Source organism: Mustela lutreola, chromosome 3 (genome assembly GCF_030435805.1).
Source record: "Mustela lutreola isolate mMusLut2 chromosome 3, mMusLut2.pri, whole genome shotgun sequence".
Classification (NCBI taxonomy): Eukaryota; Metazoa; Chordata; class Mammalia; order Carnivora; family Mustelidae; genus Mustela; species Mustela lutreola.
Genome location: NC_081292.1, coordinates 9925306 through 9937733, shown reverse-complemented (window position 1 = coordinate 9937733; position 12428 = coordinate 9925306).

Genomic DNA, 12428 nt, shown 5'->3' with positions numbered 1-12428 from the left:
AGCAGCCAACAATTGCTTCCCAGTCCAGGCTGCATGGCTGACTGCAAGATCTGGGGATACTACTCTTTGATTAGGGGCATAAGAACAGACTGCTGAGCCTTCCCGCCCCAGCCCAGCACAATGGGAGTTCAAATGGGAAGTGAGTCAGCCAGGAAGCCCTCATGAATGTCAAGCACAAACAACCCAGAATAGCTGCCCACTGGGCATGAGGTTTCAGTAGCCCCCACCCCCACATGTGCCAGCCTGTGAATTGGAGATGACAGTGAGCTTGACAAGATGGGTCTGAGCCAAAAATAGTCCCTGTTTGCTCCAGAAGTTTCCTTGGGAAGTGAAAGAAAAGTTCAGGTAGAATCAAACAGGATGCACTTATAACTGATGAATTCACTGTAGATCAGAAGGGCCTCCATCCTGTGTGTGACCTGTGACCAAGACACTGGGCATGTTCAACCAACAACCAGGTTGGGAAGCCCTAGAGGCCTTTAAAAAAATTTAAATGCCATCCTAAGGTCCTAAGCAAAAGAGAAAAATAGATTGATTAGATTCAGAAATTAGATTGCTCACTAAACATGAAAAAGTGAGAATTTCAAATTCATTTGAATTTAACAAAAAGAAGACATTCAGGCATTCAAACACCAAATACTTAATTAGGGCCTACAAAGTGGTATGCCATGGACTTGGCTCTGGAGATACACTGATATACAATGTACCACTGAATGCTGAGTTTCCACAAAGTCTGAGCTCAACCAATTCCTCAAGAGTTTTCACAAATGGGCAGAAGTGTAATACATTAATTAAGTCCCCTGGGGCCAAAAGTAAGAGAAACACAACTCATATTAAGGAAAACACAGTTTTGGGTTCATGTAACAAAACTGAAGTGTTGTATCATCTTCAGGTATGGCTGGATCTAGGTAGCAAAGCAATGTCATGAAACATCCTTACTTGCAACCATTCTCTGTTTCACCTTCCTGTGTTTGGGTTCTATTCTCAAGAAGATTTTCTTTTGGAGTTCCCAATGACTATAGATCTTCATACTTACATTTCATGTAAAGTGTGACTCCCATAAGGGATTCAAGATTAGCTCTAACTGAACTGACTTGGGGTCATAAGATCACATTGAACACCTGTGCAAGGATGATAAAAAACACTTGCTGCTTATGCTAGCACCCCACTCAGGAGCTGGAGATGAGACCAGATGGCAGAATTCACCTGTAATTCTGTAAAAGAGTAGCTTCCCTAAGGAAAGCCAAGGTTCTTTTCCAGTGGAAGGTAGACTTACTTTAGTGGACAAAAACAACAGATGCAAGCTACTCATGCATAATAAGACCTCTCCTGCCCTGAAGGAGTTTCCAATGGCAGCTGAATTCTATTTCTGGCCCTGTTGTTAAAAAGCTGAGTAACGCTGTAAAAAGTCCTTTCCTCTTCTAAGAGCCTCAGCTTCTCTTCAAAAATGAAAGTATGTTCAAATCTCTCAGAAGTGGAGTATTTTGTCAATTAAATTCCATGGTGGGGGGGAACCATGGAAGAGCACTGTGTGTAATCCTCCTGGGATAACCCCTGAGGCTCCTCTCTTGAGGACTTTGTAGAATACATTGATATATCTTTTGAGCACATCACAGATAATACACTCCAGGAAGGGGAAAAAGCAGATACAAGGATGAGAAAGAAACAAATCAAAGGTGCATTGTCCAATGAATTGTCATTGTAGGCAACTGAAACTAGATTCCCCCTGGGTCACCTTGCCATAAAATATACCCATGCCTCAGACTTAGATGATACACTTAGTCCCATCAGCTTTTGAGACATCTAGAGGTTGCAGTGCTGTGGCATCTCCAGCCTGTCCTGCTCAGGTGACCAGAAAGAGCCCCCACACAAGAAGCAAAAAGAGTTGACAGATGGAACTGGTAAGTGTGGGAGGAATAAGGAACAGGTATCATTGGGGTCTGTTACAAGGATTAAAAAATATTTCAGGAGAGGGTGGCTGGGTTGTGGACATTGGGGAAGGTATGTGCTATGATGAGTGCTGTGAAGTGTGTAAACCTGGCGATTCACAGACCCATACCCCTGGGGCTAATAATATATTATATGTTAATAATTTTTTTAAATTTATTTCATGTGTTAGACATGCATTTTTTGAGAACTACTCTGTCCTAAGCACCATGTTTAGGATGGCAAATAGCAAGACTTCCTGCCCTCATAGAACTTACCATCTGATGAGCAGTACAGATGTGTCAAGAGATGCTAGTACAATATGACAGTGCAAGAAGCATGGGACCTCACAGTAGGAGGCTCAAGCTTGTGTTGGGAATAGAGTCAGAGGAGGCTCTTGCAGAAATGACATCTCAGCTAGAATCTTCAAATTAATCATTCACCCACCCTCATGACCAGATTAGTGGAAATGCCATTATGTTCATCGGGATCACCTCCTCTTGTTGATTGAATTGTGAATCCTAAAATTTCTTTTGTTGATGTCATAAGCCCCGAGATCTCCAAATGTGACCATCTTTGGAGATGTGGTTTCACAGAAGTCATTAAATACAATGAGGTCATCAGGTGGGCACTAATCCAGTAGGACTAGTGTCCTTATGAAAAGGAGAGCTTTGGAGACAGACACAGGGTGACAGTATGGCATGTGAAGATCAAAGTCTTGTTGCCACAAGCCACTGAGCTGTCAGAAGCCAGGAGATGGGCCTGGAGCAAATCTCTCCCTCCCAGCCCCCAAAAAGGAAGCAACCCTGATGACACCTTGCTTTGGGACTTCTGGTCTCCAGAACTGGGAGACAACCCACTACTATTGTTTAAGCACTCAATTTGTTTTTGAAACCCAAGGAAATGAAGACACCTCTTGTCCCCTGAAGTGTTGGGGAATTTTGAGACTTGCTCATTATGTAGGAACTGTCTACTTCCAAATGCACTAAGGGGACCAAAATTTCTGTTGCCTTTGCTTCTGTTGCTGTGACTGGCCTTGCTGTGGACAAATGTTTTCAAGTCAAAGGCTATCCTCATCCCTGGAAGGAAAAGACATGTCTGAGGGAGGGGAGGTCCCCTCTCAGGGGGCACGTACTGAGAGCAAAGACACTCTGCCCACCACCAGGCAATGCTTAGCTGTGGTTATCCCACTCTACGACAGGCAGCCTAGCCTCCTGCCCTTCAAACACTGGTGTTTGTATGATGGCATTCTCAGCCTTAGGGCTTTCACCAAGCACATAAAAGATGTAAACCACACAAAGGACAAGGGGTGGGATGGGCTGCACTAGACGGAGGCAGTTCTCAGGATGTAGTACTTTTTGTGCTGACTGGGACAGATAGTTCACCCTACCATACACTCACACAGGCTTGGAAATTTGTGGCTCCTTGTTCTGTTTTGTCCTAGTTGGCCATGATTAAAAATTATAGCAACTGGGTCAGGGCAGTCTGACCAGGAGGGCTTCCAGCAGTGATGTGCTACAGACAGCTACATGGGCTTGTGAGAATTGATGGTGGGATAGTCAGGAATTTTCAAGGCTATTGGTAAGCCCAGACATTATTAAACATTAAATGAGATAAACTGTAATTTGATCAATTATACTAAGTCAAAGGTGATAAATACTCAACATGCACCCCTTTCTAATAATTTTAGTCTGTTCTACTATTGTCTCTACATCTTTTAAAGTTATTTGTGCCTATTGCACCTGTACAATGGAAACGCTGCACACTGGACATTAGTTTCGACCCCTGCATTCAGGGGCCTCACAGTGGTAGCCTGAATCAGTGACTGTGGGGGCATTTACACCACAGAAATCAGCAGGTCCTGTTAATCAGAGCTTGATTCATTGTTTTGCTGATTGTCTAGATTTAAGAAGATAATGAAGAAAATACTCTATAAATTAAAATTTAAATGTGTGTCGTGTCTGTCGTCATTACAAAAAAAAAAAAAAAAGAGGAAATATTCTCCCAAGATTCAAAAACGATCATCAGTGAAGAAACACTCTTATAATTGATTTCGTTCTTCTTTCGTCTTACCAATGAAGATAAATGAAAATGTACGTATTAATGCAGAAAACTACACTCTTTCATAAATTGCAGATTTAAGAGCTTGGTCAAAATCAACCCAAAGTATTCTCTGAGTGTCAACTGGCTATATAGAATTTATGATAAAGAGTATCATCTATTTATTATTCTTTCTAAACTGTGTGCTATGCATTTTTTACATGAAGGAAAATTATCATAAATTTATTAATATTAATATATGCATATCTCTTGACAAGAGTCAGTCACTCCACATTGACCAGCACACCACTGACATCCAACCCCAGCCACACATTTTGCCAGTTCCAGCTGTCCCCCAGAAGACAATCATTATAGGACTCAGTGTTACATCCAGATCACTCTACCAACTTCCCTTCCCTTTCTTCTTGGTGATTTCCTCCCAGGCAGGACTCAATGGAGATTATCTCTAGTCATCAAATAAGATCTCCTCTCTGACTATCAAAAGGGAAGGCTTCAGAGACCCTGAGTGCCCTTCCACCAGAAGGCTACTAAGCTCCAGTGCCAAGTTATCACCTCATCCCCAGAAACTCAGAGCTCTTCAGACTGAGGGGTTGGAGAAGGGTAGCTTGACTAAGCCATCAAGACATTTCATGTAACTTTATGACTACATGTCATTGTCATGAAAAAGAGAGACAGGAGCAGTGATACTTCCCAGAGCACAGGAAAATCATTCTGACATAAATCATCACTTCTACCACTAAAAGAAGTAGGAACAAACCTCCAATGTCAAGCTCTTTGGAATTTTTTAAAATTAGTAATTAATATTATTTAAGTCCCACCTCATCAATCACTTTGGAATATCCGCAGAATGTACAATGGCAGTAGGTATTGCTGTGGTCTTGTCACACACAATGTCCTCTGGAATAAAAGGAAAAAAAATTCTCAAATCTAGGGATGCTCAGATTCAGTGCTGTGACATGACAGGAGTTGGAGGGCCCATGTTCACTAAGCTGAAGAAATGCTGGGAGGAGCAGGTGCCAGGAGAGATAGGGGAATGAAGGGGGAAGGGGATGGGCGGAAATATCCTTGCTGGAAGGGGTGTGGCTGGCCTCAGCAAATGCTCTACTTCTCCTCCCTCTCTCACCATCTGCTCTTCTCCTGGCTAGCCTCTTCTATTCATAAGATCTCACTTTGGGTATAGTCTCTCTCAAGATAACGCTCATGATTTTAAACCTTCTACTTCTGAGTGAATTCCCCTCCCACAAGCAACTTTAGCATCCTGCCTGCTTCCTGCTTCCTGCTTCCTGCTTCCTGCTTCCTGCTTCCAGTGGACTGTGGGCACCTGTTTATTCATCTTTCTTTCCCACTTGACTGCAAGCTCTCACCAAGCCGGCAACTTGTCTTGTTCACCACGTTACCTCTAGTGCATGCAGCATGCCTGGTATTCCACCAGCGGATGCAGAGCAAACCTGAGCCCAGATCTCTCTGGTGCCACAAGAGAAGATGTCACTGACTAGGACAGAGTTTGCCACCAGGGATGCTGGGGCCCTCTGGCTCTTCTTACAAGCTCCCTCGTTTCTCTGCTCCCTCTCACCAGCTTCTTTGGGTCTTGAGAATGATTAAACCTGGCTCGCCTTCTCATGTCTTCTGGCTTTCTCAGAGATGCTAGTTTAACAGCGGTAATGGGGTGAAGGGAATCCATGTACCTCTGCCTCAGGACACATGATTGGATCCCTGGTTCTTGTGTTCTGGATAGGAAAGCATCATGATGTCCTGGAGTGTATGCTAGAGTTGAAGGTCACACACTCCATCTCAGGCTATTATACTGGGAGACCACGGGAAAGTTATTTTACTTCTCAGAGCCTCTGTTTCCTCAACAACACAATATATATGGCCATCCCTATCTAACTCAGGTGCTTCTTTTTTTTTTTTTTTTTTCTTTCTTTTTTTTTTCTTTTTTTTTGTCTTTTTTTTTTTTTTAGACTTTAATTTTTTTTTATTTTTTATAAACATATATTTTTATCCCCAGGGGTACAGGTCTGTGAATCACCAGGTTTACACACTTCACAGCACTCACCAAATCACATACCCTCCCCAATGTCCATAATCCCACCCCCTTCTCCCAAACCCCCTCCCCCCGGCAACCCTCAGTTTGTTTTGTGAGATTAAGAGTCACTTATGGTTTGTCTCCCTCCCAATCCCATCTTGTTTCATTTATTCTTCTTCTACCCACTTAAGCCTCCATGTTGCATCACCACTTCCTCATATCAGGGAGATCATATGATAGTTGTCTTTCTCTGCTTGACTTATTTCGCTAAGCATGATACGCTCTAGTTCCATCCATGTTGTCGCAAATGGCAAGATTTCATTTCTTTTGATGGCTGCATAGTATTCCATTGTGTATATATACCACATCTTCTTGATCCATTCATCTGTTGATGGACATCTAGGTTCTTTCCATAGTTTGGCTATTGTGGACATTGCTGCTATAAACATTCGGGTGCACGTGCCCCTTTGGATCACTACATTTGTATCTTTAGGGTAAATACCCAATAGTGCAATTGCTGGGTCATAGGGCAGTTCTATTTTCAACATTTTGAGGAACCTCCATGCTGTTTTCCAGAGTGGCTGCACCAGCTTGCATTCCCACCAACAGTGTAGGAGGGTTCCCCTTTCTCCGCATCCTCGCCAGCATCTGTCATTTCCTGACTTGTTGATTTTAGCCATTCTGACTGGTGTGAGGTGATATCGCATTGTGGTTTTGATTTGTATTTCCCTGATGCCGAGTGATATGGAGCACTTTTTCATGTGTCTGTTCGCCACCTGGATGTCTTCTTTGCAGAAATGTCTATTCATGTCCTCTGCCCATTTCTTGATTGGATTATTTGTTCTTTGGGTGTTGAGTTTGCTAAGTTCTTTATAGATTCTGGACACTAGTCCTTTATCTGATATGTCGTTTGCAAATATCTTCTCCCATTCTGTCAGTTGTCTTTTGATTTTGTTAACTGTTTCCTTTGCTGTGCAAAAGCTTTTGATCTTGATGAAATCCCAGTAGTTCATTTTTTCCCTTGCTTCCCTTGCCTTTTGCGTTGTTCCTAGGAAGATGTTGCTGCGGCAGAGGTCGAAGAGGTTGCTGCCCGTGTTCTCCTCAAGGATTTTGATGGATTCCTTTCGTACATTGAGGTCCTTCATCCATTTTGAGTCTATTTTTGTGTGTGGTGTAAGGGAATGGTCCAATTTCATTTTTCTGCATGTGGCTGTCCAATTTTCCCAGCACCATTTATTGAAAAGGCTGTCTTTTTTCCATTGGACATTCTTTCCTGCTTTGTCGAAGATTAGTTGACCATAGAGTTGAGGGTCTATTTCTGGGCTCTCTATTCTGTTCCATTGATCTATGTGTCTGTTTTTGTGACAGTACCATGCTGTCTTGATGATGACAGCTTTGTAATAGAGCCTGAAGTCCGGAATTGTGATGCCACCAACGTTGGCTTTCTTTTTCAATATCCCTTTGGCTATTCGAGGTCTTTTCTGGTTCCATATAAATTTTAGAATTATTTGTTCCATTTCTTTGAAAAAGATGGATGGTACTTTGATAGGAATTGCATTAAATGTGTAGATTGCTTTAGGTAGCATAGACATTTTCACAATATTTATTCTTCCAATCCAGGAGCATGGAACATTTTTCCATTTCTTTGTGTCTTCCTCAATTTCTTCCATGAGTACTTTATAGTTTTCTGAGTATAGATTCTGTGTCTCTTTGGTTAGGTTTATTCCTAGGTATCTTATGGTTTTGGATGCAATTGTAAATGGGATTGACTCCTTAATATCTCTTTCTTCTGTCTTGCTGTTGGTGTAGAGAAATGCAACTGATTTCTGTGCATTGATTTTATATCCCGACACTTTACTGAATTCCTGTATAAGTTCTAGCAGTTTTGGAGTGGAGTCTTTTGGGTTTTCCACATATAGTATCATATCATCTGCGAAGAGTGATAATTTGACTTCTTCTTTGCCGATTTGGATGCCTTTAATTTCCTTTTGTTGTCTGATTGCTGAGGCTAGGACCTCTAGTACGATGTTGAATAGCAGTGGTGATAATGGACATCCCTGCCGTGTTCCTGACCTTAGCGGAAAAGCTTTCAGTTTTTCTCCATTGAGAATGATATTTGCGGTGGGTTTTTCATAGATGGCTTTGATGATATTGAGGTATGTGCCCTCTATCCCTACACTTTGAAGAGTTTTGATCAGGAAGGGATGTTGTACTTTGTCAAATGCTTTTTCAGCATCTATTGAGAGTATCATATGGTTCTTGTTCTTTCTTTTATTGATGTGTTGTATCACATTGACTGATTTGCGGATGTTGAACCAACCTTGCAGCCCTGGAATAAATCCCACTTGGTCATGGTGAATAATCTTTTTAATGTACTGTTGAATCCTATTGGCTAGTATTTTGTTGAGTATTTTCGCATCTGTGTTCATCAAGGATATCGGTCTATAGCTCTCTTTTTTGGTGGGATCCTTGTCTGGTTTTGGGATCAAGGTGATGCTGGCCTCATAAAATGAGTTTGGAAGTTTTCCTTCCATTTCTATTTTTTGGAACAGTTTCAGGAGAATAGGAATTAGTTCTTCTTTAAATGTTTGGTAGAATTCCCCCGGGAAGCCGTCTGGCCCTGGGCTTTTGTTTGTTTGGAGATTTTTAATGACTGTTTCAATCTCCTTACTGGTTATGGGTCTGTTCAGGCTTTCTATTTCTTCCTGGCTCAGTTGTGGTAGTTTATATGTTTCTAGGAATGCATCCATTTCTGCCAGATTGTCAAATTTATTGCCGTAGAGTTGCTCATAGTATGTTCTTATAATAGTTTGTATTTCTTTGGTGTTAGTTGTGATCTCTCCTCTTTCATTCATGATTTTATTTATTTGGGTCCTTTCTCTTTTCTTTTTGATAAGTCGGGCCAGGGGTTTATCAATTTTATTAATTCTTTCAAAGAACCAGCTCCTAGTTTCGTTGATTTGTTCTATTGTTTTCTTGGTTTCTATTTCGTGTAAGGGAATGGTCCAATTTCATTTTTCTGCATGTGGCTGTCCAATTTTCCCAGCACCATTTATTGAAAAGGCTGTCTTTTTTCCATTGGACATTCTTTCCTGCTTTGTCGAAGATTAGTTGACCATAGAGTTGAGGGTCTATTTCTGGGCTCTCTATTCTGTTCCATTGATCTATGTGTCTGTTTTTGTGACAGTACCATGCTGTCTTGATGATGACAGCTTTGTAATAGAGCCTGAAGTCCGGAATTGTGATGCCACCAACGTTGGCTTTCTTTTTCAATATCCCTTTGGCTATTCGAGGTCTTTTCTGGTTCCATATAAATTTTAGCATTATTTGTTCCATTTCTTTGAAAAAGATGGATGGTACTTTGATAGGAATTGCATTAAATGTGTAGATTGCTTTAGGTAGCATAGCTTCTTTTTTTTAAGTTTTTATTTACTTATTTGACAGAGAGATCACAAACATGCAGAGAGACAGGCAGAGACAGAGGGAGAAGCAGGCTCGCTGCTGAGCAGAGAGCCCAATGTGGGACTTGATCCCAGGACCCTGAGACGATGACCTGAGCTGAGGGCAGAGGTTTGACCCACTGAACCACCCAGGCACTCCTAATTCATGTGCTTCTTGATGCGCTTCAGTGAATACAGCATCCAGAGTGTCTTACGAGCAGTGCTGTGTATGCACCCAGAGTTGAAACTCATTGTACAAAAAGCACCATGGATGAGAACGCTGCACACTTTTGATGGAGCTCTAAGAACATCACATCCTCAGCTCCCCAGTTCTACAAAGGGTTTCCGGTATGATTCATTCTTCAGCCTCCACCACCTTATCCCACATGAATTCACAATACTTGAAATAGCTTTGCAAAGCCAGACGGACCTTAAGTCACCATGCTAGACTGGGTGCTTAGCCTAAGGAAATAGTAATATGAACCAATTCAATTAAATGAAGCTCAACTGCCTTCTCTTTCCTGAGGTCTTCTCTGATTCACACTTCCCCCAAAACCACCGCAACAGGAAAATGCTGGAAGCCTTCTCATTCTCCTCCAAATTTGTCCCCAACCCTAGCATCTCCGGGAGCCCAGCTCTCCGTGAGGTGACCAGTATCTTGGAGACGTAAAAATAAACAGAACAAGTTGAGGTAAAAATATGTTATCCACCTATACTTACTATACCTTGTGCAGGTAGGGGTTGCAGACACCAGACCAGAAAGTGGTCCCTTACAAATAGAGTTATAATAGCAAAGATGAGATTATAGTGCATCCTGGGACCATAGGACTCAGTACCATAGACACTGACATGACAAGTAATGAGGTTTCTCCACGATGCCATGTGCAGAGCATAGAGTCAGAGCTGCATGGTTCTAATCCTAGCTCCATTTTTACCACTTATATAATTCAGGGCAAGTCACTTAACCTCACTGAGTCTTAGTTTCTTCAACTGTAAAATGAGAGAAAATAATGGTTCTTAGCTCAAAGAGTTGGTGTTAAATGAGACAATACTTGCTGAGTGCCAGATACCAAGGACATGACCCTTAACCATTATCTGTTATTATTATTGCTGTGTATTTCAGACACTTAGGTTCAGATTCTTGTGCTGCTCGACACCATGAAGCAAGCAGCTCCATCTACTTGTCTGGGCAGCATTTCCAGTGGCCACATGCTTCTCAGGTGGAAGAGATCTCTTTCCCTTTGTGCTTGTCTTGCATTTTTTTTACACTCAGTGTTTCTACCCCCTGTCCTAAAGCATGATACACATTTTCCCACAACAATACTTATTGCCCTGAATTATAGTTTTTGGGGTCTTGGAGGGGTTGTTGAAGGGAAAGAAGGGTAGAGGTAAAAGGATAGAAGCAGACTCCCCACATAGCAGGGAGCCTGACATGAGGCTTGATCTCATGACCCTGAGATCATAACCCGAACCAAATCAAGAGTTGGATACTTGGGACGCCTGGAGTGCCTCAGTCGGCTAAGCATCTGCCTTTGGCTCAGGTCCTAGGATAGAGTCCCGCGTGCTTCTCCCTCTGCTTACTGCTCCCCCTGCTTGTTCTCTCTCTCGCTCTCTCTCTTTCTCTGACAAATAAATAAATAAAAACTTGCAAAAACAAACAAAAAAAGATATAGATAGCAACTGAGCCGCCAGGCATCCCCTGCCCTGAGTTACAGTTAGTTGTCTTCCCATCAAGGTTCTGACTACCTCAAGGGCAAGGCTCAGTTGCATGCATCTTTGTATGAGAAATTCTGAAGAGTTTCACAAAGTATCCAACATATAACTGATGTTTAATATTTGTTAAGTTAATTGAAAAGAAGGGGGCACCTGAGTGGTGCAATGAGTTAAGCATCTGACTCTTGATTTCTCCTCAGGTCATGATCTCAAGGTCCTGAGATCAATCCCCGTGTCAGGCTCCACAATGGGCATGGATCCTGTTTAAGATTATCTCTCTCCTTCTCCCTCTGCCCCTTCCCAGCCTCTAAAAATAAAAGGAGAGAGAAAGAGAATTAGAAGGAAGGAAGGAAGGTAAGAAGGAAGGAAGGAAACAAACAAGCAAACAAAAAAGGAATACTAACCTACCTTGCTCAAAGCATTCACTGAGTAACACAAGGGGGTAGAAATAACACTTAATAATTTCCCAAGTAGGACAAAATTCAATCTGTGCAAGTTATGACTGTTTCATTGTTTATTCTCTTTATCAGTCAGGAATACATTCAGGTACATTTATATGAGTGGCTTAAACAAATAGGGTTTATTTTTCTACCATTCCTAGGTAGGAAACTTCTGGTTTGGCTTCCACCGTTTATTTGGTGCCATTTGAAGACGGTAGCATGCTATCTTTTAGCATGGTAGTATGCTCTGTCCTCCTTAGCTTTGTTCTCATGCTTGCAAAATGGTTGCCACAGCTCCAGGCAATACTTCTACATGCAAAGCAGAAGGAAGTAGGGAAGATGCCCCCCTTTTCCAGGAAACCAAAAATTACTCTAGAGACCTGTGGTACAACTCTACCTAGGTCCCATTTGCCAACTCCAGTATAAGCATACTGTGAAAATGTGAGTATTAGGGTGGGAACTTGCTGCTCCAAATAAGCAAGTTTCTTTCCCAGGAAAGAAAGGAAGTGCCGAGGAACAATAGGTAGTAGGAAGGCACTTAAGAGTTTTTGCAGCACTCCATGAAAACCTAATACAGGTGGTACCAATAACTCCATTTCACAAATGCGAAACCTGAACTTGAGAAGTAAAGAGATCTCTGGAAGTTGAAATAGTCGGTCCATAAAAAGCTGACATGGTGCTGACCACAGTCCATGCTCTTTGCCATAAGCTACATTGAAAAGGCCCCAAAAGTTATCTTAATATGGGTTTAGAAAAAACAAGTCTTCAGATTATAATATTCTTATTTTTGAGGAAGAATTTATTTGCTAAAGGAGGTAAACC